Genomic DNA, 24,389 nt, shown 5'->3' on the forward strand with positions numbered 1-24,389 from the left:
ATTCTCACAGAACATACATGTCACCACATTCAACCCTGAGGTTCATTTTCTGCGGGCATTAGTAGCAAATCTATAGAATAGTAACTGTAAACTGGAAATGTGAGGAACTATAAACTGTAAACAAACAGTGCAAATTCAGAAAAATAAATAGCAATAAATAATAAGCATGAATAACTATATAACATAATCCTTAAGTGAGTCTGAAATGAGGGTAACTATCCTTTTTTGTTCAAGCCCCTGATGGCTGAGGAGTAGTAACAGTTCTTGAACCTGGTGGTGCGTGTACTGAAGTATCTGTACCTTCTACCTGATGGCAGCAGTGAGAAAAGAGCATTGCCTGGGTGGTGAGAATCTTTGATGATGGATGCTGCTTTCCTATGGCTATATTTCATGTAGATGTGCTCAGTGGTTATGAATATAATACCTGTAATGTAGCTGGGCTGAAACCACTAGCTTTGTGGGAGTTTCCACTCAAGGGCACTGGTGTTCCTATACCAGGCCGTAATGCAGCCAGTCAGCACATTTCCCACCACACATTTATAAAAGCTTACTAAAGTTTTCGATGACATACTGAACCTCTGCAGAGTCCTAAGGAAGTAGAGGTGCTATTGTGGTTTATTCACAATAATATTTATATGATGAGTCCAGGACAGGTCCTCTGAGAGAGCGACAGACATCAATTTAAAGTCACTGACCCTCACCACCTCTGATCATCCTTTGATTACTGGCTCAGGTACCTCCAGTTTCCCCTCCTAAAGTCTACAATCTGTCCCTTGGTCTTACTGACATCGATTGAGAGGTTGTTGTTATTATGCTACTCAACCAAGTTTTCAGTCTCCCTACTGCATGCTCATTCATTACCACCTTCAATACAGCCCATGATAGTTGTGTCATCAGCAAACTTTAGTTATTTTAGTTATTTAGTTATTTAGTCATACTTTATTAATCCTGGGGGAAATTGATTTTCGCTACAGTTGCTCCATAAATAATAACTAGTAATAGAACCATAAAAAGTTAAATAGTAATATATAAATTATGCCAGTAAATTATGAAAGAAGTCCAGGACCAGCCTATTGGCTCAGGATGTCTGACCCTCCATGGGTGGAGTTGTAAAGTTTGATGGCCACAGGCAGGAATGACTTCCTATGACGCTCAGTGCTGCATCTCAGTGGGATGAGTCTCTGGCTGAATGTACTCCTGTAGTGGATGGGAGACATTGACAAGATGGCATGCAACTTAGACAGCATCCTATTTTCTGACACCACCCTGAGAGAGTCCAGTTCCATCCCCACAACATCACTGGCCTTACGAATGAGTTTGTTGATTCTGTTGGTGTCTGCCACCCTCAGCCTGCTGCCCCAGCACACAACAGCAAACATGATAGCACTGGCCACCGCAGACTTGTAGAACATCGTCCGGCAGATGTGAAAGGACCTCAGTCTCCTCAGTAAATAAAGATGGCTCTGGCCCTTCTTGTAGACAGCGTCAGTGTTCTTTGACCAGTCCAGTTTATTGTCAATTTCTATCCCCATGTATTTGTAATCCTCCACCATGTCCATACTGAGCCCCTGGACGGAAACAGGGGTCACCGGTACCTTAGCTCTCCTCAGGTCTACCACCAGCTTCTTAGTCTTTTTCACATTAAGCTGCAGATAATTCTGCTCACACCATGTGACAAAGTTTCCGACTGTAGCCCTGTAGTCAGCGTCATCACCCTTGCTGATGCATCCGACTATGGCAGAATCATCCCAAAACTTCTGAAGATGACAAGACACTGTGCAGTAGTTGAAGTCCGAGGAGTAAATGGTGAAGAGAAAGGAAGACAAGACAGTTCCCTGCGGAGCCCCATATACAAACACCATATACAAACTTGTATATGGTGTTGGAGCTGTACTCAGCCACACAGTCATAGGTGTAAAACGAGTAGAGCTTGGGGCTCAGCACATTTCCTTGTGGGACTCCTGTGCTGATAGAGATTGTGGAGTAGATGTTTTTGCCAATCCAAACTGACTGGGGTCTGTAACTGAGGAAATCCAGGATCCAATTACACAAGGGGGTATTGAGGCCCAGGACTGGGAGTTTACTGATTAGTTTTGAGAGGATGACAGTGTTAAATGCTGAGCTGTAATTAATAAAGGGCGTCCAGATGTTTTCATCTTTGCTATATAGATGTTACTGAGTGGTGTGAAGAACCAAAAAGACAATATCTGCTTTTTGTTTCAGTAGGTCAATTGGAGAGGATCCAAGTCACCATTCAGACAAGAGCTGATATACTTCAACACCAGCCTCTCAAAACACTTCATCACTGTGGATGTGAGTGCCACTGGGCAGTAATCATTTAGACAGGTTACCACCGATATGATTGAAGCTTCCTTGAAGTGGGTGGGTTCCACACACTGCCAGATCGAGCAGCTGAAGATATCCAGCACAGGTATTCAGTTCTCATTAAAGTCTCATTCAGACTGGGTGCTTTCCTTGAATTCACTCTCTTTAAGGCAGCTTCCATGTGATCTTCAGGTACTGAGACCAAATGACCATTAGGAGACATGGGGCGCGCGATGGTTCCTCCCTCTTCCGGTAGTCAAAGTGAGCAAAGGAGGCATTGAGTCATCTGGAAGTGAAGCTCTGCTGCCCCCTTTGTCACAAGATTTACCTTTACAGGAGGTTCTGGCAGTCAAACCTTACCACAGCTGTCAAACGTCCCTCTTTTATTCCAGCCGAGTCCGGAATCTCCATTTCACCCGAGAGATGGCTTTCTGGAGATTATACCATTACCTCTTGTAGCATTCTTGATCTCCAGACCTGAATGTGTCTGATCTGCACTCAGCAGGTTCAGGATGTCATTGCTCACTCAGGGCTACTGATTTTGGAAAACCCTGAACGATTTTGCGGGGCACACGCATCCACAGCTGTTTTACTAAAGTCTGTAATGACGCCAGTGCAGTCGTTCAGGTCCTTAGATGAGTTCTTGAACATGGCTCAGTCTGCTGACTCAAGGTAATCCTGCAACCGTTCCTCTACCTCCCATGGCCATCCCTTGGTTATCTTGATCTCTGGAGCTTTGCTCTTTAAGTTCTGTCTGTATGCAGGGTGGATGAGCACAGTCAAATGACACGACTTATCGAAATGCAGTCTCAGGAGAGAAAGACAGGCATTCCTTATCGTAGTGTAGCAGTGGTCTGGTGTGTTGGGACCTCCAGTGCAACAGGTTCCTACATATAGATGCATTTTCTTTTAGGTATTTACAGAAAAATAAATACAATGGAATTTATGAAAACTATAAACAGCAAAGACTGACAGACAACTAACGTGCAAAAGAAAGCAAATCATGCAAATAATAAAAAAAAAATAAATATTACTGTGAAATTCGGTTGTGGAATACGTGAAAGTGAGTTTGCAGTTTATGAAATCAGTTCAGTGAAGTTACCTACACTGTTTCAAGAGCATGACTGGTGTAGGGTGATAACTCATTCTGAACCTGGTGGTGTGGGACCTAAGGCTCTTGTACTTCCTTCCCTACGGCAGCATTGTGAAGAGAGCATAACTTGGATGAAGGATGTAGTTGAAGATGGATGCAGTTTTCTGTAGAAGTGCTACTTGTAAATGTACTGAATGCTGGGGAGGGCTTTGCCTGTGAACTGGGATGTATTCACTACTTCTTGTAGACCTTTCCATTCCTGATCATTGTGTTCCATATCAGGCCATGATGCAACCAGTCAGGATACTCTCCACTGTGCATCTATATAAGTATGTCAAAGTTTTATTTGACATGTCAATTATAATCAAACTTGAGTCGTAGTTGTTCCTTCTATAATGGCAGTTTCGGATTGTCCTGGGACAGATCCACCTCCAGTCCCCTGATGAGGACTCGCTCATGGACCTCCTGTTTCCTCCTCCTGTGGTCAGTGATCAATTCTTTGTCTTTGCTGATGTTGAGTGAGAGGTTGTTGAAGTGGCACCATTCAACCAGATTTCCATCTCCCTCGTGATGGCAAATGTTTCACCACCTTTGATTCATCCACCAACAGTGGTGTCATCTGCAAACTTAAGTATGACATCGAAGTTGTACTTAGCCACACAATCACAGGTATAAAGTGAATAGAGTAGGGACCAAGCACACAGCCTTGACATGCACCAGTGCTACTGGTGATTGTGGAGAAGATGTTGTTGACTTTGAATGCAAAGTCCTTAACATGGGCAGAAAATAGAAATTACAACTGTGGGAGAATACATTACATTAGAATAAGCGAAATATGAGATTTAAAAGTAGATACTATTTCTCAGAAATATGAAAATATGAAAATAGAGGCCCCACCTGTCCATACTGACCAAAATTATCTGAGTTGGTCCCATCCAGCTACATTTGTCCCACATCCCTCTCACCTTCACTATCCACATACCTGTCCATGTGCCATTTCACATTCTGTTACTGTAAAAACCTCAACCAATTCCACTGTCTACTTGTTCCATATCCCCTCCACCCTCAGGGTGAAAATGCTTGTCCTTCATGTTTTAAATCTTTCCCCTCTCACCTGAAACCTCTGCCCTCCAGATCCGATTGCTCTTTGCTAAAAATGTTTCCATTCACCCTATCAATAACCTTGATGAATTTATTTACCTTAAATTTAAAAACCAACAGAAGGCATTTGAGGGCATTGGCCAGACTGCACGTGGAGTATTGTGAGCAATTTTGGGTACTTTATTGAAGGAAGGTTGTGCTTCCATTGGAGGATGTCCAGAGCAGATTCACGAGAATGATCACAGGAATGAAAAAGTTAACATATGAGAAGCAGTTTATTAGAAGCACTTGGCATGAATCTGGTCCTCTACTTGCTGGAGTTTAGAAGAATGAGGAACAATTGTATCATAATCTATTGAAATGCCGAGTGAACATGCAGAGGACGTTTCCTGTAGTGGGTTAGTCCAGCACCAGATGGCATAGACTCAAAGGAGAAGAACATCCCTCTGGAACAGAGAACGGAAGAAATTTCTTCAGCCAGAGGGTGGTGAATCTGTGGAATTCATGGCCAAATGTGAAGAAAGCCACACAGTGAGCACTGGATGCACTTAATGACCTCAACAGGCTTGTAGGTGAAGTTTTGCTTCTTCTGGAATGATTCTGGGATCCCGAATGATGGTGTAGCATGTATCCCGATTACATGGTGAAGTATCAGCAGTGAGATCAGTGGAGAGAAATGAATAGACAAAGTAATCATGGAGAGAGTGATCCCCGCTGAAAGTGGAGAGTCGGGTGAAGGGAAAGATGTATTTAGTGCTAGAATCCCTTTGAGGATGGTGGACTTTACATAGAATGATCTGCTGGATACGGACACCCACGGGGATGTACGTAAGGACGAGGGGACTCTAACCCTGACAGCAACAAGATGGGGCAAGGGGGAATGTCTGAAAAATAGAGGGAATGTATGAGGATGAGGTTAGAAGCAATGAGAGAGGGATGGAAACCCCATTCTTTGAGGAGGGAGGACACAACTGATATTCCAGAAAGGAAGACCTCATCCTGGGTAGAGATGTGGCAGATAGAAAGAAAAGGAAGGCATCTTTACATGAGCCAGGGTGGGACGAGGTATAGACAAGGCAGCTGTTTACAGAAGATATCAATAGACAATCTGTTTCCAGAGGTAGAGATAGAGATATTGTGAAATTGGAGAGAGGTGTTGGAAAGATGCAAGTGGATTTAAGGACAGGGTTGAAGTTGGAGGCAAAGTTGATGAAATTGACAGGCTCAGCATGGGCGCATGAAGCAGCACTAGGATAGACTTCAGTGTGTCACAGAAAGAGTGGGAGTTCTGTACAAGTGAAGGCTTGGAACATGAATGATGCGTGTTGACAACAAAAAGGTAGGCGTTTCTGGGCCTCATGTGATTTTCTTCTTTGGTCCTTTATCTTTTCCAGGTATCACCTTCCTGTTTCTCACTTTCCCATCCACCTTTCCCCTCAACTGGCTTCAACTATCTCCTTCCAGCGTGACTCCATCCCCTCCCACCACCAGTTGCCTATGGATTCATCCCCCTTCATTTCCAGTTCTGGTGAAGGATTTTGGTCTGAAATGTCAACTGTGTATACCTCTCCGCAGATGCTGCCTGACCAGCTGAGTTCCTGCAGCATGTTGTATATGTTGCTCTGTGTTTCCAGCATCTGCAGATTATCGTCTGTATTTGATGACTGTGTACAGCATTTTCACCCTGTTATAGGAAAGATGTAATAAAACTAGAAACTGTGAAGAAATGATCTACTAGGATTTTGGCTAGACACAGGCGGTGGAGATCGTAGGAAATGTTCTGTAGACAAAAATTTTATTCCCTGGAATGTAGGAGATTGAAGGGTCATCTGACTGAGGTAGGCAGTAAGGGCAGGTAAGTGATAGACAGGATGAAAGACCATTGTATTTTCCTAGGGACGGGGATTGAAATCAACAGCACAGAGCATTAATAGGGGAAGCAAGAGAGTTAAAATGGAATAAGGGGCAGTTTCTTCACACAGAGATTTGTTCATATTTGGAATTTGGAATGAGCTGTTGAATCACAGAAGTGGGCATATGAGCAGCATTTAATAGTAATCTCGCTGTCTCTCTGGGCAACACAGTCAGCATGGACATTTGGCCAAATGCCTTGTTTCCATAAGAGTACAAGACATAGGCACATAATTAGGCCATTTGGTACATTGAGTTTGCTCCTCAATGTCATCACGGCTGATTAATTATCCCTCTGAACCGTATTCTCCTGCCTTATCCCTGGAATTTTTAACACCCTTACAAATTGAGAAACTATTAACCTCCTGAAGAAGATGGTGCCAGCGAATAAGGCAACCAAAAGCAACGTCCTTCAGACAGTTCACAAAACTATTTCTTTTACTTCTTCTACTTTCAAATATGATTCTACTACCACTGCAACTGGTGATTTATATTTTCTGGTGTTTTCAGGCCAACTAAGCAGTCTGGCACTTTGGTGTCTCTGAGGGAGTCCAGGGAGGTTTTGAGTGGAGTTCGGAGAGCCCAACAGACATCTGAAAGTGGCTGTACAACTGAATAAAACACACTCAATGCTGCCCTTCATTAGTCGGTGCCACAGTGAGGAAGTCACACTGCACCTACATGAAGTTTGAGACAGGCAATATTTGGAAAATCGTGTGCAGTTCTGGTCGTGACATTAGAGCAAATATGGACACTCTGGGAAGGATGCAGGAGTTTCACTAGGGTGTTCCCTGGATTCGAGATCAGCAGATCGAAAGAACGTTTGGACAAACTTGTGATTTCATTAGAACCTCAGCGACTGAAGGGAGATCTGACAGGGCTTTTCTTTTAATTTGGAGAGACATGGATAGGATACAGAGCCAGAATCTTATTCCAGTGGTAGAAATGTCAAATATCAGAGGATCTGTGGATATGTTTTTAAGGTTATAGGGGGAAATTTAAGGGCCATATGAAGAGGAGTTTTTTTTTTCTTTAAATCACAGGGAGTGATAAGTGCTTGGAATAGATTTCCATAGGTAGTAATAGAAGCAGATAGTCTGGTGCAATTTAATAGGTGTTTAGATAGACATGCATATGACCAGAATTGAGATATATGGATGATAAACAGGCAGGCATTTAGAATACGCAAGCACGAGGAAATCTGCAAATGCTGGAATTTCAAGCAACACACATAATAATTGCTGGTGAACGCAGCAGGCCAGGCAGCATCTATAGGAAGAGGTACAGTCAACGTTTCTGGTCAAGATGAAGGGCCTTGGCCCGAAACTTCGACTGTACCTCTTCATATAGATGCTGCCTGGCCTGCTGTTTTCATCAGCAATTTTTCTGTATGCTGGGGCATTTAGAATAAATTGAAATCATTGTTCTCACAATATCATGGACCAAATGGCTTTTGCAGTGCTGTACTGTACTGTCTATGATCCTAGATAGGGAATTATAAATACCAGAATGGAACATGAAATGTCATGATTAAGAAAATTCAAAGGTATTTTAAAACAAAACGGTTGCTACGGAGAATGTAAGATCTCTCAAGGTAGAGGTGAAATTAGCCAGGACTGAAGCAGAGCACTTTCTGTGCAGGCATATAACGGTTTATTTTGCAGGAAAAAAAAACATGACAGAAGAAGAGAAAATGTTACCAGGGATGCTTCCGGACATTGTCATTGCTGTGATAGATACACAGACCAATACTCTGAATGAAAATCACCTGCTACTCAGCCTCTTTACAAACATTGTGAGTGGGTCTGAAAAGAGCCTTTGGTTCACTGGGTTCAGCTTCAATCACTTCATTTACTGGCACCTGACCGTCTTTGATACAGTGTGAGAGTGCGTGTTCATTCTGTACCTGTCAGTCTCTGGTAGAGTGTGAGAGTGTGGGGTTCATTCTGTACCTGTCAGTCACTGGTACAGCGTGAGAGTGTGGGGTTCATTCTGTACCTGTCAGTCTCTGGTACAGTGTGAATGTGTGCGGTTCAGTCTGTGCCTGTTAGTCTATGATACAGTGCGAGAGTGTGGGGTTCATTCTGTACCTGTCAGTCTCTGGTACAGTGTGAGAGTGTGGGGTTCATTCTGTACCTGTCAGTCTCTGGTATAGTGTGAATGTGTGCGGTTCAGTCTGTGCCTGTTAGTCTATGATACAGTGTGAGAGTGTGGGTTCATTCTGTACCTGTCAGTCTCTAGTACAGTGTGAGAGTGTGGGGTTCATTCTGTACCTGTCAGTCTTTGGTACAGTGTTCGATTCGGGGTGCACACTGCATCTTCCAATCTCTCTTACTGTGCATCTCTTTGAGATGCATTCTAGCAGTTTAATTTGTTGATTAAAATTGTTTAACGTTTTAATCAATACCACAGAGAAAATGTCACTGGTTGCATTGAACTGATCTTCAGGTACTTTGTAGCAGAGCAACCAGAGCAACAGGGCCAGAGCATGCAATCAAACACTATTCTGTGATCAATATGTAACTTTCCTCGAGTCACTTTGTGGGAGGGTTTGAATGGAGTGTATTATGTACCATCATTCAGGCAGCTGGAATTAAGAATGCTTTTGACGGTGGATATGTAAACAGTGTGTCTACAGTGATCAGTGATGGGACCGCTATCTGACCAGATCAAAATACACATGGGCTGATTAGATCGCTGATGACGTGAATATTGGTGCAATTATGGGTGGTGAGGAAGGTTGTCAAAAGGACAGAAGTGGATGTAGATCAGTTGGAATCATGGATGGAGAAGCGGGGGACAGAGTTTAATCTGGACAAGTGTGACGAGTTTACATTCCAATGTTGGAGGAACGTACACAGTAAATGACAGCACCCTTGGGAGCAGTGATATTTCTCGATGTGTCTGTCCATATCATCCTGCAAGTGGTATTGAAAGCGAATGGAGATGTGCGGTAACCTTGTCTTCATCAGTCATGGTGTTGTGTACAAACCATAGGATGACATGTTACAGCTGGACAAACCCTTGGTTAGGTCACGGTTCGAGTCGTGTGTGCAGTTTTGTTTGCTACATCACAGGAAGGACGTGGGGACTGTGGAAAGGGTGCAGAAGAGATTTCCCAACATTTTGTCTGGATTAGTATATGGAAAATTGGATAACATGGATACTTTCACGGCTAAACTATGTAACAGTTTCTTCCTCCAAGCCATCAGACTCCTCAATACCCAGAGCCTGGACTGACACCAACCTACTGCCCTCTACGGTGCCTAATGTCTTGTTTATTATTTATTGTAATGTCTGCACTGCTTTGTGCACATTATGCAGTCCTGTCTAGCTCTGTCGTCTAGTGTTGTTTTCGTATTGTTTTATGTAGTTCAATGTAGTTTTTGTATTGTTTCATGTAGCACCATGGTCCTGAAAAACGTTGTCTCGTTTTTACTGTGTACTGTACCAGCATTTGCGGTTGAAATGACAATAAAAAGTGACTTGACTTGACGAGGCTTGTATTTTTTGTAAATTTTATTTAGAGATGCAGAGCAAAACAGATCCTTTGAGCCACACTGCTCGGCAAACCCCGGCAACCCCGACTTACCCCTAACCTAATCATAGGGCATTTTATAATCATGAATTAACCTACCGGTACATCTTTGGTCTGTGGGAAGAAACAGGAGCACCTGAAAAGAACTGATAATATCCACAGGGAGAACATACAGAGAATCTTTAAAGAAGTTGCAGGGTTGAATTCTGAACTCCGATGCCCCGAGCTGTAACAGCGTCGTGCAAATCGCTACACGGTCATGGTGCAGTCTCACCTGACATCAGTGTCAGCAGAGGTATCGTGGGCTGAAAGGGCTGTTCCTAATCCTGTTTTCAGCTGCAAGTGGAGAGAACATGATATTCTATCGATGGGAACAGAATAAAAATGTCGGGAGCTTATATTTCCCTTATAGAAACATCAAAATCCTACAGCACAATACAGGCCCCTTGGCACACAATGCTGTGCCAAACGTGTAGTTACTTGAGAAATTACCTCGGGTTACCCATAGCCCTGTAGATTTTTAAGCTCCATGTACCTATCCAGGAGTTTCTTAAAAGACCCTATCGCTTCTGCCTCCACCATCGTCAGCGGCAGCCCATTCCACGCACTCATCACTCAATGCGTAAAAAAAAACTTGCCCCGGACATCTCCTCTGTACCTGCCTTCAAGCACCTTAAAAATATGCCCTCTCATGTTAGCCATTTCAGCCCTGGGGAAAAGCCTCTGATATTCCAGACGATCAATGTCTCTCATCGTCTTATACAGTTAATATAGGGCGGGGGAGCCCATTTAAAAAGACTTAGTCTCATTATTCAAGGAAGATTCTCAATGTATCGGAATCAGTGCAGAGAATGTTGACTGGACCAATACTGGCAGTGGGCTGCTTGTCTGATGAGGAGAGTCTGGGCTTGTGTTTTCTGTTTGTACTATTTCCATGTACATAGAAGACCATAAGACCATAAAGATATAGGAGCAGAAGTAGGCCATTCAGCCCATCGCGTCTGCTCTGCCATTTAGCCATGGGCTGATCCAATTCTTCCGGTCATCCCCACTCCCCGGCCTTCTCCCCATACCTTTTGATGCCCTGGCTAATCACGAACCTATCTATCTCTGTTTTAAATTAGTTAATCTGTCATACCTTCTGACAGAATAACTAATGCAGGCTAAATGTACGTTTTACGGTAGCCATTTATCAGAAAAACACAAGAGAACAGGGAAACACTCCCCCTTCTCTCCAAGTCTGTAATCTCTCAGCCAAAGCTACCTTACCCCCTCTCAGGTTGTCTGACTATCCTCCATTCACAGTAACTCACAGAGGTACAACTGAAATAACACCCCGAACCTTCGTTTCTCACACAACGTACTGACAATTTTACTTCCGTCCAGAGTCTTCATGTTCAGTATTTTCTCCTGTTGTTTTAAATCAGCACATGTAGCCGACACCCGACCATTGCTTAGACATATTGCTGACGTTACCAATATCCTTCTGAATACTCTTAGTTAGTCGACCAGGATGAAAATGTTGATCACAAGAAGATATGAAAGTGATCATTACCGTGAAATCCACAGCATCTTCTGCCCTTACCGGAGGACCCTCCTCATCCAAACCCGTTCCTTCCGAAGCATTGTCCTTGTATTTCTTGCCAAAATCCATTCCATACTATAACAGAACATCCCCTCTGAATTTCCCATCATCGGCTCCGTTCAGTCACATTACAGGTGGGGCATACTGCCAACACCCGTCACTGTCGCCCCAACACTCTCCAGTTGTCTCGTCCTCCCCCCGTGTTCCTTCTAGAACCCAGGTCCGATTGCCAGGCCGAGGTGTCCCTCGGATCTCTCCGCTCCACCACCTCAACTTACCGCTTCGGGCCCAGGTACTCCCCATTCCCAGCTGCTTTAAAGCCGCTGCTGCCGGTGGGTGAGGGAATGGGACTGCGCATGTCTTCCGCCGTGCAGTGTCAATCAGGTGTTGGGGCGGAGCCTCGATGCGCATGCGTTCGACTATCACCACAGAGCAAAGCTCAGACAGACCTTCCCCCAATTCACTTTATTACACTCTGAGCGGAGGTTTTGGGGACTGCAGAAGGGGCGGCATGGCTATAAACCCGGAATTAAACATATGTCCACTTGGATTGTACTCTACAAATTGTTTCAGGTGTCCCTTTGCCTGTCTTCTCCACACAGTCACGCAGACGCACTGAATGAGGGACGTGAGGGAGTTGATAACTCACAGCAATGGTCCCGGTTCAATGTGTTCGGAGTGACGGATTCGGTCACTGATTGTAACTCCGATCGGCGCTTTAATACAGACTCGCTGAGGGAATGTCTGGGGAAAGAGGTTGAACCCACCGTCCGATATTCTCAGGAAGCTCTCTCGTTCCAGGCTCACTGCAGACTTGTTCGATACTCTCAATGATCATATAAAAAACCTTTTTTTTGGCTCAGAAATGTCTTGTACATCCGATTAGTAATTGAAGCAGGAAACGGTCTCCCCATCGGGGAATTGAACCCCGTCTCCCAGGTGGCGGGCGGGGAGACTAAGCACTGAACTAACGAGGATATATAAAGATATGGAATCTGTCACACTGATTTCAGGGTACAGGAGAGCTCAGAGAGTCCTCCTGACGTTTGTTTGTTGTGTCATGTGTGACGCCAAGCAGAGCTACTGGACGGATGATGCTAATGAGAGAGATAACGGAACACAATGGAGAAACATTTAAAATGCTAATAAGAGAGAAGAGAGCGATTAACGAGAAAGAAACACAATTCAGATATTGACAGACCGGTTGCTTTGAACCTGAACTGCTTGAAGTTTGATGGACAGGTGATACCCCAGAAGGGGGATAAAAAGAGTAGGTTTGTTAAGGCACGAGACACGCCACGAGACCCTGGAAAGAGCAGTGTGTGCCCCCACAAGTCGGTGTAAGTTTGGAGGAACGGTTCGCAGGAACTGAGCAGAGGCTCACAGAGTGTAAAGGTACTATTGGTGGGAACCTGGGGTGTGTGTCCGCCCTTGCCTGAGTGCCAGTTTCACCGCGGAAGAACGACCGTATCCGGAACGGAGGGCTCACAGTCGGTGACCACAGCGGGATTAGATGACATCAAAAGGTCTGCCCGAAACCAACTGCATCTCTCTCTCTCTCTCCCCCCCCCCTCCCCCACCGGTACAACAACAGCGACTACTTCGAACTGCACTAAACTGAACTGAACTCTGCTTCATTTAAGACTGATCATTTTACCCCTAGACTGCGATAGAGCTTGGTTGATTCCTATTACCCTATTTCTGTGTATATGTGGGTATTATCATTGCTAACCTGTTACATTTATATCCCTGCGATTAGTGTACTGTATTACTTATTTCTTTAATAAAACTTTATTAGTTCCTAGTAATCACAGACTCCAACGAGCCTTCCATTTCTGCTGGTTTGGCAACCCAGTCACGGGGTACGTAACATAAGTGGGGATCTCGTCCGGGATTTTGAAAGCCAAAATTGGGACTGGGTAAATTGATTGGGTTAAAATTCCCGAAAGAAATAAAAAGAGAGCAAATACCAGAAATAGAGATTGAGCAATTTCTAAAGGCGCCAACCTTGGAGGCACTAGAGGATGCCAGGAAATCAGAATTGGCGGCTGTTGCAAAACGGTTGAATCGTTTTAAGGGGAAGCCGACAATGAGGAGAGCGGAGATGCACAGAGCTAACGTTGAGCATTATGTATCTGAAGGTGTGTTTCCCCACGGGGAGCTGGAGGTGGTGTCTATGAGGAAACCTGGTGGAGAAGCAGTGCAGCTGCAGATGGAAAAATTAAGACACGAGTACGAGTTCAGAGTAAAGCAGTTAGAATGGGAAGAGAGAGTACAGCAGTTAGAACGAGAAGGAGAGATAAGGAAAGGGAGTTTAAGCTTGAGAAGTTAAGGATAACGCTAGAGAGGTGCCAAATGCCGAACCAGGTGGAGGGTTCAGGGCGACCCAGGAGGTTAGGTTGGTTTCCCCATTTGAGGAGGCCGAAGTTGATCGGTACTTTCTACATTTTGAAAAAGTCGCTGCAAGTCAGGACTGGCCGAGGGATAACTGGGCTGTTTTACTTCAGAGCGTACTTAAAGGGAAAGCTCAACAAGCTTACTCAGCGTTGTCAGCAGAAGATGCCCTGAGGTATGATGTGGTGAAAGAGGCAGACCGGCAAAGGTTCCAGAACGTGAGGAAGCACGTATTTAGAGTTTGCCCGTGAGATGCAGATGTATTGTGAGCGTTGGTGCGCCTCGAAAGAGGCCACTGGGAATTATGACAGACTGCTACAGCTGATGCTGATTAAGCAGTTTAAAGGTTGTGTCCCTGAAGGTATGAGGCCCTATCTAGATGAGAAAGAGGCAGAAACCATAGCCGCAACTGCTAAGTTAGCGGATGAGTACGCGTTAACACACAAAGCAAAGTTTACCCCGAGTAAAAGCTACCAGAAGGATAGTCAAGTGGGCGAGGAGAGTCCGCCAGAAAAGTCAGAAAGTAAGCCAGGCACTAGTGAGAAGGATAAGGAAGACAGGAAGCAGTTTGGTAGGAAGTCTCCTGGGGTCGTATGCTGTAATTGTGGGAAAGCCGGTCACTTTGCGTCCAGGTGCTTTGCCCCAAAGAAGGAGACGGTGAAAGGAAAAACGACGACTCCGACTGCCTATATTGAGCCGGCAAACAAATAGCTAGGTGAGAAGAGATCTGACAGAATTCAGGAAGGGCGTGAGAAGTTTATTTCGGCCGGATTGGTGTCGGTGAAAGAGGGGTCAAACCCAGTTCCAGTACGGATCTTGTGAGACACTGGGCCTTGTCAGTCATTGATCTTAGGGAGGGTGTTAGACTTTAGTTCAGTGACCGAGACTGGGGAGGTCAGTGTGATAAAAGGCATTGGGAAAGGGACTGAAGCAGTACCTTTGCACCAGATACACCTAAAAAGTGACTTGGTCTCCGGACCGGTCACGATAGGGGTGAGGCCCGAATTACCGATGGAAGACGTGGAGGTCTTACTCGGTAACGACCTTGCAGGTGGAGATGTGTACCCAGCAGTAAGATTGACAAGCCAGCCTGCCAGGGCTGAGGACCCGCCCATGGACTCACAGGTTTATCCCGTTTGCCCAGGAACTCGGCGCATGTCCAGAAAGGCTGCCGAAGCGAATGTAGATTTAGCTGAGACGTTTTTACCAGCCTTGTACCAGGAGGGGTTAGAAGGTGAGAAGAAGAGGCATAGTGGAGCGGAAGGAAGTGAGGGAGTTGAGGTAGATTTATCATTAGCGAGGAAGGAATTTATACAGACACAGGAACGAGACGAGGAGCTGATGGTTTTGACGGAGATATCTCTCTCCGATGCAGAAATAAAAAGGAAAACCAGTGGGCTATTATGTGAAGGAGGGAGTACTGATGAGGAAGTGGAGACCAAGTACCGTGCCCGTAGATGAGGAGTGGAGGTTGGTACACCAGGTGGTAGTGCCGAAAATTTATAGGATCGAGATTTTTAACCTGGCCCACAAGATACCCTTCGGTGGTGATTTTGGTGTGAGGAAAACAGTCGATAGAATTATGAAAGAATTTTACTGGTCGAACATGAGGAAGGATATTATTGAATATTGTAGACGGTGCCATACCTATCAGGTGGTAGGAAAGCCGAACCAGGCCCTGCCTAAAGCACCCCTTCGACCAATACCCGCTTTCGGGGAACCTTTTTCCCGAATAATTGTGAATTTTGTCGGTCCCCTGCCCATAACTGCGAGTGGGCGAGAGTATGTGATGACTATGATGTGCGCCGCCACCAGGTTTCCGGAGGCGGTGCCCCTGGCAAGAGTGAAGGCTTCCACAGTGACAAAAACGCTTGTGAATTTTTTCACTACAGTGGGGCTGCCAAGGGAAATCCAGTCAGATCAGAGGATAGTCTTCACATCTCACACATTCCGCCGGATGTTGGATGAGATGGGAGCAAAGCAGATTTTGGCCTCGGGTATCACCCAGAGTCGTTGGAAAGGTTCCCCGCAACATTAAACACCATGATTAAAATTTATTGTCAACAGAACGCTAGGGATGGGATGATGCCTTGCCTCTTTTGCTATTTGCCGTGAGGGACACGGTTCAGGAGTCATTGGGGTTCAGTCCATTCGAGCTCGTCTTCGGTCATCAGCCCAGAGGACCTCTGACCTTCCTGAAAGAGCAATCGTCCAGTCTGACAGTATAAGTCAATGTGATTGATTATATTTTAAAATTTCGTGAGAGGCTTAAAAATATCTGTGACCTTGCCAAAGAAAATCTACGACACTCCCAAACTAAAATGAAACAGTGGTATGATACTCGTGCCTGCCAACAAGTGTTTTGAGTGGGCGATATGGTCTTAGTTCTGTTTCCAGTGGTAACTAACCCCCTCCAGGCGAGATTAAAATTGATTAAAACGATAGACTCTTTGAATTATGTTATTGAAACGCCGGATAGACGTAAGCCAACCCAATTAGTACACATTAATATGTTAAAAGCTTACCACGATCAGAAAGCAGATCTAGTCGGTGTTATCACGAAAATTAATGAGGCTGGGGTGCCAAATGATAAGGGGAAATCCCTTTTTGAAAAGATAACTATGATGCCGACCAGATTGGAGAACTCTATTGTTTTGGCCAACTTTGCTGAAAAGGTCTCTCATTTAACCCCTGCACAGAGCGAGCCGCTGATCTAGCTAATTAACCGGCACGCAGATGTGTGTCCGGATGTCGCGAGGCAGTGCAAGGAGACGGTACATGATGCTGTTGCCACATCAGATCAGCCTATTAAACAACAGCCCTTTAGGATGAACTTGGAGAAGGGCAAGCCAGTGGAGAAATAAATTGAATACATGCTAGCCACAGGTATTATTAGGCCAGTCAAACCGGAATAGGCTTCTTCCTGTGTGGTAGTCCCGAAAGCCGATGGGAGCATAAGATTCTGTACAGATTACAGAAAGGTGAACACCATCACAAAAACCGATGCTTACCCCAACCCAAGGGTAGACGATTGCATGGATAAAGTGGGGAGAGCTAAGTACATCACAAAGATCGATTTGCTGAAAGCGTACTGGTGTGTACCTTTAACCGAACGGGCTAGAGAAATCTCAACATTTGTCACTCCATCCGGGTTATACGAGTATAATGTTTTACCTTTTGGCATGAAAAGCGCCCCAGGGACCTTCCAAAGGATGAATAATTCCGTGATAAATAGGTTAAAGAACGCAGAAGCGTATATTGACGATTTAGTGGTCTGGAGTGACACGTGGGAGGAGCACATTGTGGCGGTAGAGGAACTGTTTAAACGGCTGTCTGAAGCTAACCTGACAGTGAACCTCGCGAAAAGTGAGTTCGGCCACGCTAAGGTCACTTATCTGGGGTATGGGGTAGGACAGGGGCAGCTGACACCGATGCAGGCTAAGGTGCGGGCTATCTCTGACGTTTTCCATCCCGACGGACAAGAGAGCCCTGAGAAGGTTCTTGGCGATTGTGGGGTACTATCAGAAGTTTTGCAAAAACTTTGTGATATTACCCTCCCTCTTACTAAGCTCTTGCCGAAGAATGTGAAGTTTGTGTGGAACGACCTTTGTCAACAAGCCTTCGAGAGTCTGAAGGCGATTCTGTGTCACCACTCTGTATTGAATGCGCCTGACTTTTCAAAACCCTTCTCCCTAGCAGCAGCTGCTAGCGAAGAAGCGGCAGGGGCTGTGATGTTGCAGACAGACAAAGAGGACATGAACACTCAGTGGCTTATTTTTCTAAGAAGTTTAATGTCCATCAGAGAAATTATTCCACTGTGGAGAAGGAATTACTGGCAATCACACTGGCCTTACAACATTTTGAGGTTTATATTTGTCCGGCACGGAAACCACTGGTAGTTGACACTGATCACAATCCATTAGTGTTTTTGGCCACAATGAAGGATAAAAACAAAGGCTTACTAAGTTGGAGCCTGGTGTTACAGGAATTTGATATTAAGATAAAACATTTGAAAGGAACAGACAATGTGATTGCTGATTGTCTGTCAAGGTGTTAAAACTTAAAGTTCTCTGTATTAGCAGAATAGCTGATGACTACCTGTATATTAGTGGACATCTTATAATGTGCATTCATGCCCATAATTCTTACCCCGTTAAAAATCCTTTTAAGTGTGGGGGTGTCATGTGTGACGCCAAGTAGACCTACCGGACAGATGATGCGAATGAGAGAGATAACAGAAGACAATGGAGCAACATTCAAAATGCTAATAAGAGAGAAGAGAGAGATTAACGAGAAAGAAACACAATTCAGATATTCACAGACCGGTTGCTTTGAACCTGAACTGTTTGAAGTTTGATGGACAGGTGATACCCCAGCAGGGGGATAAAAGGAGCAGATTTGCTAAGGCACGAGACAAGCCACGAGACCCTGGAAAGAGCAGTGTGCCCCTTCAAGTTGGTCAGAGTTTGAAGGGCCGGTTCGCGGGAGCCGATCAGAGGTTCATAGGGTGTAAAGGTAAGATCGGTGGGAACCTTGACTGGGTTCCGGGTTCACCGCGGAAGAACGATCATATCCGGAACGGAGGGGTCACAGTCGGTGACCACAGCGGGATTAGATGACATCAAAAGTTCTGCCCGAAACCAACTGCGAAGGCATCAAAAAGTCTGCCTGAACAACTGCATCTCTCTCTCTCTCTCTCTCTCTCTCTCTCTCTCTCTCTCTCTCCCCTCGCCCAACGGTACAACAATAGCGACTACTTCGAACTGCACTAAACTGAACTGAACTCTCCTTCTCTTAAGACTGATCATTTTACCCCTAGACTGCGATAGAGCTTGGTTGATTCCTATTACCCTATTTCTGTGTATATGTGTGTATTATCATTGCTAACCTGTTAGATTTATATCATTGCGATTAGTGTACTGTATTACTTTTTTCTTTAATAAAACTTCATTAGTTCCTAGTAATCACAGACTCCAACGAGCATTCCATTTCTGCTTGTTTGGCAACCCAGTTACGGGTTACGTAACAGTTGAGTGTGGATCTGGCGCTTTCTATCATCCCCTCCTCACTGTGTGACTGGAGGGTCTCAGTATTCTTTAGCGATTCAGTCAGTCACTGTATTCAATATCTGGCCAAAGGAAGGGCTCCCATCAGCGTGCGGTTTGAAAGGACAATTATAAACTGAATTAGTTTATCCATTTTGTGTTGCGCGAGGCAGGATCCCATTAATAGATCTTCGACTCGTCCAGGGCTCTGTTCTAACTCAGCCTGACTCCTGGAGTATGCTCGCCGTGGGTTGTAAAACTCCGGTTTGTTGGGGAGGCGATATTAATTCACCGGAATAGGACCTGCAGCAGAGTGAGGAATGATCTGACAGAAAGCAGCTCGGGGACTGGTCGAATCACACGGAACTGTGGGAGACGCCTCACTACTCAAAACCTTTGCAACGTCATTGAACGATGGTGGTATAGTGGTGAGCATAGCTGTCCAAGCAGTTGACCCGAGTTCGATTCCTGGCCACTCCAGGTTGTACAGTTTTAGACTGCAAAACAAATCATAGAACACGATATGTGTAGAACTCCAAGTGCCAAGTAATCGTGTAAGATTGATTCATTAATTATCATTCACTGTGTCGTGGATCAGAGATGGAATTAGCGTCCCTCAAGAGTTTCCCGTTAAATCCTGTTCTGACTCTCTTGCAGTTTCTACAAGAATGGACTCTTAACAGGGAGGATCTGCAGGATTTGTAGAGTGTTGCCTTATTTAAGTGTTTGAATTTGTTTGCCTTCATTGGAATGTCAGAGCCTGAGAGGAAACTTCACCGAATTATGAGGTAGAAAACTATGAGAGACATAGATTTGGCAGATAGTCAAAATTGGTTTCCCATGGTAAGGATCTGAAATTCTAGAGGGAATGAATTTAAGGTCGGAGTGGGAGAGATTTTAAAGAAGATGTGTGGGTCACGTTTTTAGACAGAGTGGGGTGAGTGCTTGGAAGGGGCTGTCAGATTCAGAGACGGTAGGATATACGATGTGTTTAGATGGGCACATGAATATGTCAGTGCGAAGCGACATCGACAGACGCACAAAGAGAAAATCGCAGATGATGGAAATCCAAGCAACACAGAAAATGTTGGAGGAGCTCATCAGGCCTGGCAGCATCTGTGGGAAAAAACGATGAGGAATCAGAGTTAGACGGTGAGTGGAGGGGAGGAAGAAACACGAGGTGAAACCGGCAGGCGGTAGGGACTGGTGAATTAAAGGCTTGAAACGTTGATTAGTGAAAGAGATACTGGGCTGGAGAACAGGCAATCTAATAGGAGAGGACAGAAGGCCATGGAAGAAAGAAAATGGGGAGGGACACCAGAGGGAGGTGATGGACAGGTAACAGATAAGGTCAGAGAGGGAGAATGTGTTGCTCCTCCAACCTGAGTGTAGCCTCATGGCGACAATACAGGAGGCCATGGGCTGCCATGTCGGAAATGGAATGAGAAGTTGAATTAAAATGGGTGGCCACTGGGAGATCTCGCTTGTTCTGGTGGACGGAGTGTAGGTGCTCGGTGAAGTGGTCTCCCAATCTGCGTCAGGTCTCACCGATATTCAGGAAACCACACCGGGAGCACTGGATACAGTAGATGACCGTAAAATACTCACAGATGAAGTGTCGCCTTACCTGGAAGAACTGTTTGGGACCCTGAATGGTAATGAGGGAGGATGTGTAGGGGCAGGTGTAACACTTGTTTCACTTGCAAGGATAAGTGCCAGGAGAGAGATCAGTTGGAGGGACGAACGCACATGGGATTCACATAGGGAGAGATCCCTGCAGAAAGCAGAGGGGGAAGGGAATGATGTGTTTGGTGGTGGGAGCCCGCCGGAGATGGCGGAAGTTACAGAGAATTGTGTACTGGAGGGGGAGGCTGGGAGTTGGGGTAGGTAGGTGAGGACAAGACGAACCCTGATGGACTGATTGACTGATAGACTATCATGATAGACTGTTCCACGTAGCCGACAAACAGATAGGCAGAGCTGGGACTCATGCCTGTGTCTGTGGCTGCACCCTGTGTTCGAAGGAAATGGGAGGAGTTGAAAGAGAAATGATTGAATGGAGACAAGTTCCGTCAGACGGAGGTGAATGTGGTAGAGGGGAATTGGTGGGGTCTGGTATGCAGATGGTTCCCGATACGATGAACACTTGACCCTGCAATCTACCTCATTATGATGCTGCACATAATTATCTATCTACACTGTGCTTTCTGTGTCGCTGTTAAATTTTATTCTGCATTTTGATATTGTTTCATATACTTTATACTTTATTGTCGCCAAACAATTGATACTAGAACGTACAATCATCATAGCGATATTTGATTCTGCGCTTCCCGCTCCCTGGATTACAAATCGATAGTAAATATTGAAAAACTTATAAATCATAAATAAAATATAGAAAAATGGAGAGTAAGGTAGTGCAAAAAAAAACGAACTGCAGGTCCGGATATTTGGAGGGTACGGCCCAGATCCGGGTCGGGATCCGGATATTGTTCTCTCTCAATACACTGTGTAATGATTTGATCTCCTTGAACAGTATGAAAGAGAAGCATTTCGCTGTATCTTCGTACATGACGAAAAGATTAAATCCCACTGAACGTGATGCGGCAGAGCAGGGAACGGCGGGCTCCGGACAGCGCAGCGTTTCCCAGTGGGCAATACAACGCGCAGCAAAAGCTGCTGGATTACCAGCGTCCCTGGGTGGGCTCGAACCACCAGCCTTTCGGTTAACAGCCGAACGCGCTGACCGATTGCGCCACAGAGACAAGCTGGAAAAAAAAACTTGTCAGAACTAGAAGTGGAAATAACAATGAATTCCCAGTGCATTGGTAAAACATTCGGCCACGAGTACACACTCCTCAACGAAGGACATTTTACATGGGACGTAATCACTGTGTCCCGGGACGGATGAGGACAGCACCAATCCCGGGGTCAGAGAAACAGGACTGCTCCTGAACTAAACGCTGAAACAGCCGGAAATACTCCGCAGTTTAGGCAGCGTCTGTGGAGGGAGAAACCGAGTTCACGTTCCAGGTCGATTACCTTTCACAGCTCCGAGCTCGCAGTCAGACGGAAGGAGTCTCACGGAGTCTCTGTAGGGTGGTCTGAGCTGGATGAAAGCATCGAATCCACTGGCCCTCTCCTTTCTGACTCTTTGAACTGTAAACCTTAAATCGAGCACAAGAACAGCCTTTGTTTAACATTTAAAATGTGGCAGAGGCGGATGAAGTAAATATTTCTGGAAACATTGTTCCACCTCACCGTGTGTTACGTCGAATAACTCTGAGATACAGAGTGGCTGAGGGGAGATTTCACGAAGCTGAACACAAAGTCCCGTCCTCTCGGCAGACTCTTCCTTCCCGGGGTCACTGCAGACCGACTGTTCCACATCCTCAAACAACCGATCACTTCAACCCCAAACTCTGATTTAACCTCTTTAACCCTTTTACATTTACTTTGCAAATTCGAGTTGCAATTAAATTTAATATGGAAACAGCAAAACCGTTTTCCTGTCAGGAAAATTAACCCCCGTCTTTCCCGTAACAGACGGGGATACTAAACACTAAAGTAGCGAAAATCGAATGCGAAAGAGCGATCTGTCGTTAGGATGTCCGAGCTCAGGATACTTCAAATGGTCACCCGATGTTGTCCGTTGACCGTGGCACCGGCGCTTTTCACACATACACTTCGTCCTCTGCGATGAGAGACGCCCCGGAATCGCTTCCGATTCAGCTGTACCTAGTGTAAAGCTCCCAATCCGGTCTGAACGTTTTGGGGGGAGGAACATTTATCAAGAGGATATAACTGATGCAGGAAAATATTTTCCAGATTTTCCACTTTGCCCACACTGGAAAATTTGTCTCTATTTCTACTCCCTAAATAAAGGCAGACACTGACGTCCGTAGTATCAGTACTGAGGACCAAACGGTGCAGGGGCGCTTGCAGGACAGTTTTGAATTTGTGGAGAGGACTGTTTTCGGGGATTCATCTTCGAGTGTCAGTGGGTTCGCCTCAATTGCCACTGACTCATTTAAACATACGTGGATGAGTGTGTGCCTTCGAAACCATGCTGTACATACCGGAATCAAAAACCTTGGATAAAGCAGAAATGCCCATCTTCGACCATAGCACACATGTAATTTAAACTCTTTCTTCACCTCTCCTTCGATTATTCAACAGAATGCCAGTAGATTGACAGGTAGCGGTTTTTAAACGCACTGATATGTGATGAATACGGCAGAACACGAGGAATTGTGCAGCTGCTGGAAATTCAAGCAACACACGTCAAAGTTGCTGGTGAACGCAACAGGCCAGGCATCATCTCGAGGAAGATACAGTCGACGTAGACGTTTTGGGCCGAGACCCTTCGTCAGGACGAGGAATACGGCAGAAGATAGTGTCGATCCAGCGACGTCGGAGTTATGGGCCCATCACGGTTTCGCTGCGACACTGTGCTACACAGATTCATTGGAGTTGCTATGCAATGAACGTTGTGCAATGCTTTTTGCATTTCCCCACTGATACAGCAAGGGCCCGTTCTAAGTTTCCTTATATCTTACAGTCTTATCCCGCGCTTCAACGACGGAAAGAAACCCAAGCGTATAAACATTTCTTTATCTGGAATTTTCCGTCCATTTTTCCAAAAAATAGTGGAGATGCCGGGGATTGAACCCGGGACTTCATACATGCGAAGCATGCGCTCTCCCACTGAGCTACATCCCCAATGTCAAATTTATGATGAAATTATCCATCGGATGATCCCATGAGATCATAAGCTTTCGGAGAAGAATTAGGCAATGTGGCCCATTGAGTCTGCACCGCCATTTTTCCCTCCTCAGCCTTCTCCCATAACCTTCGATGCCGTGTCCGACCAAGAACATATCAAGCTCTGCTTTTACCACCCCGAAAGACCTGTCCTCCACAGATGCCTGTGGTAATACATTCCAAAAAAATCACCTCCCTCTGGCTAACTAGATTTCTCCGCATCTTTGTTTAAATGGACGCCCCTCTATCCTAAGACTGGACCTCTTATCCTTGACCTCCCACCATAGGCAATATCTTTCCCACATCTGCTCTGTCGGTCTTTCAACATTCGAAACGTTTCAATGAGATCCCTTCTCATCCTTCTAAATTACAGTGAGTACAGACCCAGAGCTATCACAAGTTCCTCATATGATAACCCTTTCATTTCCGGAGTCATCCTTGTGAACTTCCTCTCCATCCTCTCCAATGCCAGCACATCTTTTCTAAGATGAGTAACTCAAGACCGGTCACAATACTTCCCCTTAAGGAAACCAACAGTATCAATGAACGAAAAGCTACACACAAACAGAATGACAAACAACCAGTGTGAAAGTATGTAAATTCATAATAAATAGATGGATAAATAAATAGATGACA

General features: G+C 45.2%; 1 long non-coding RNA gene and 2 other non-coding genes across 3 annotated transcripts in view; 1 reads left to right on the forward strand and 2 right to left on the reverse strand.

Moving 5' to 3' along the window:
• LOC140189110 (uncharacterized) overlaps positions 1-24,389 on the forward strand; it is a 592,538-nt gene that overhangs the window by 507,629 nt on the left and 60,520 nt on the right. The window lies entirely within an intron of this gene.
• trnan-guu (transfer RNA asparagine (anticodon GUU)) lies at positions 21,681-21,754 on the reverse strand. Its single transcript has one exon. It is a non-coding gene; the product is annotated as a tRNA-Asn (tRNA).
• trnaa-cgc (transfer RNA alanine (anticodon CGC)) lies at positions 23,640-23,711 on the reverse strand. The gene has a single exon. It is a non-coding gene; the product is annotated as a tRNA-Ala (tRNA).

The sequence above is a fragment of the Mobula birostris genome, chromosome 28 (assembly GCF_030028105.1).
Source record: "Mobula birostris isolate sMobBir1 chromosome 28, sMobBir1.hap1, whole genome shotgun sequence".
Classification (NCBI taxonomy): Eukaryota; Metazoa; Chordata; class Chondrichthyes; order Myliobatiformes; family Myliobatidae; genus Mobula; species Mobula birostris.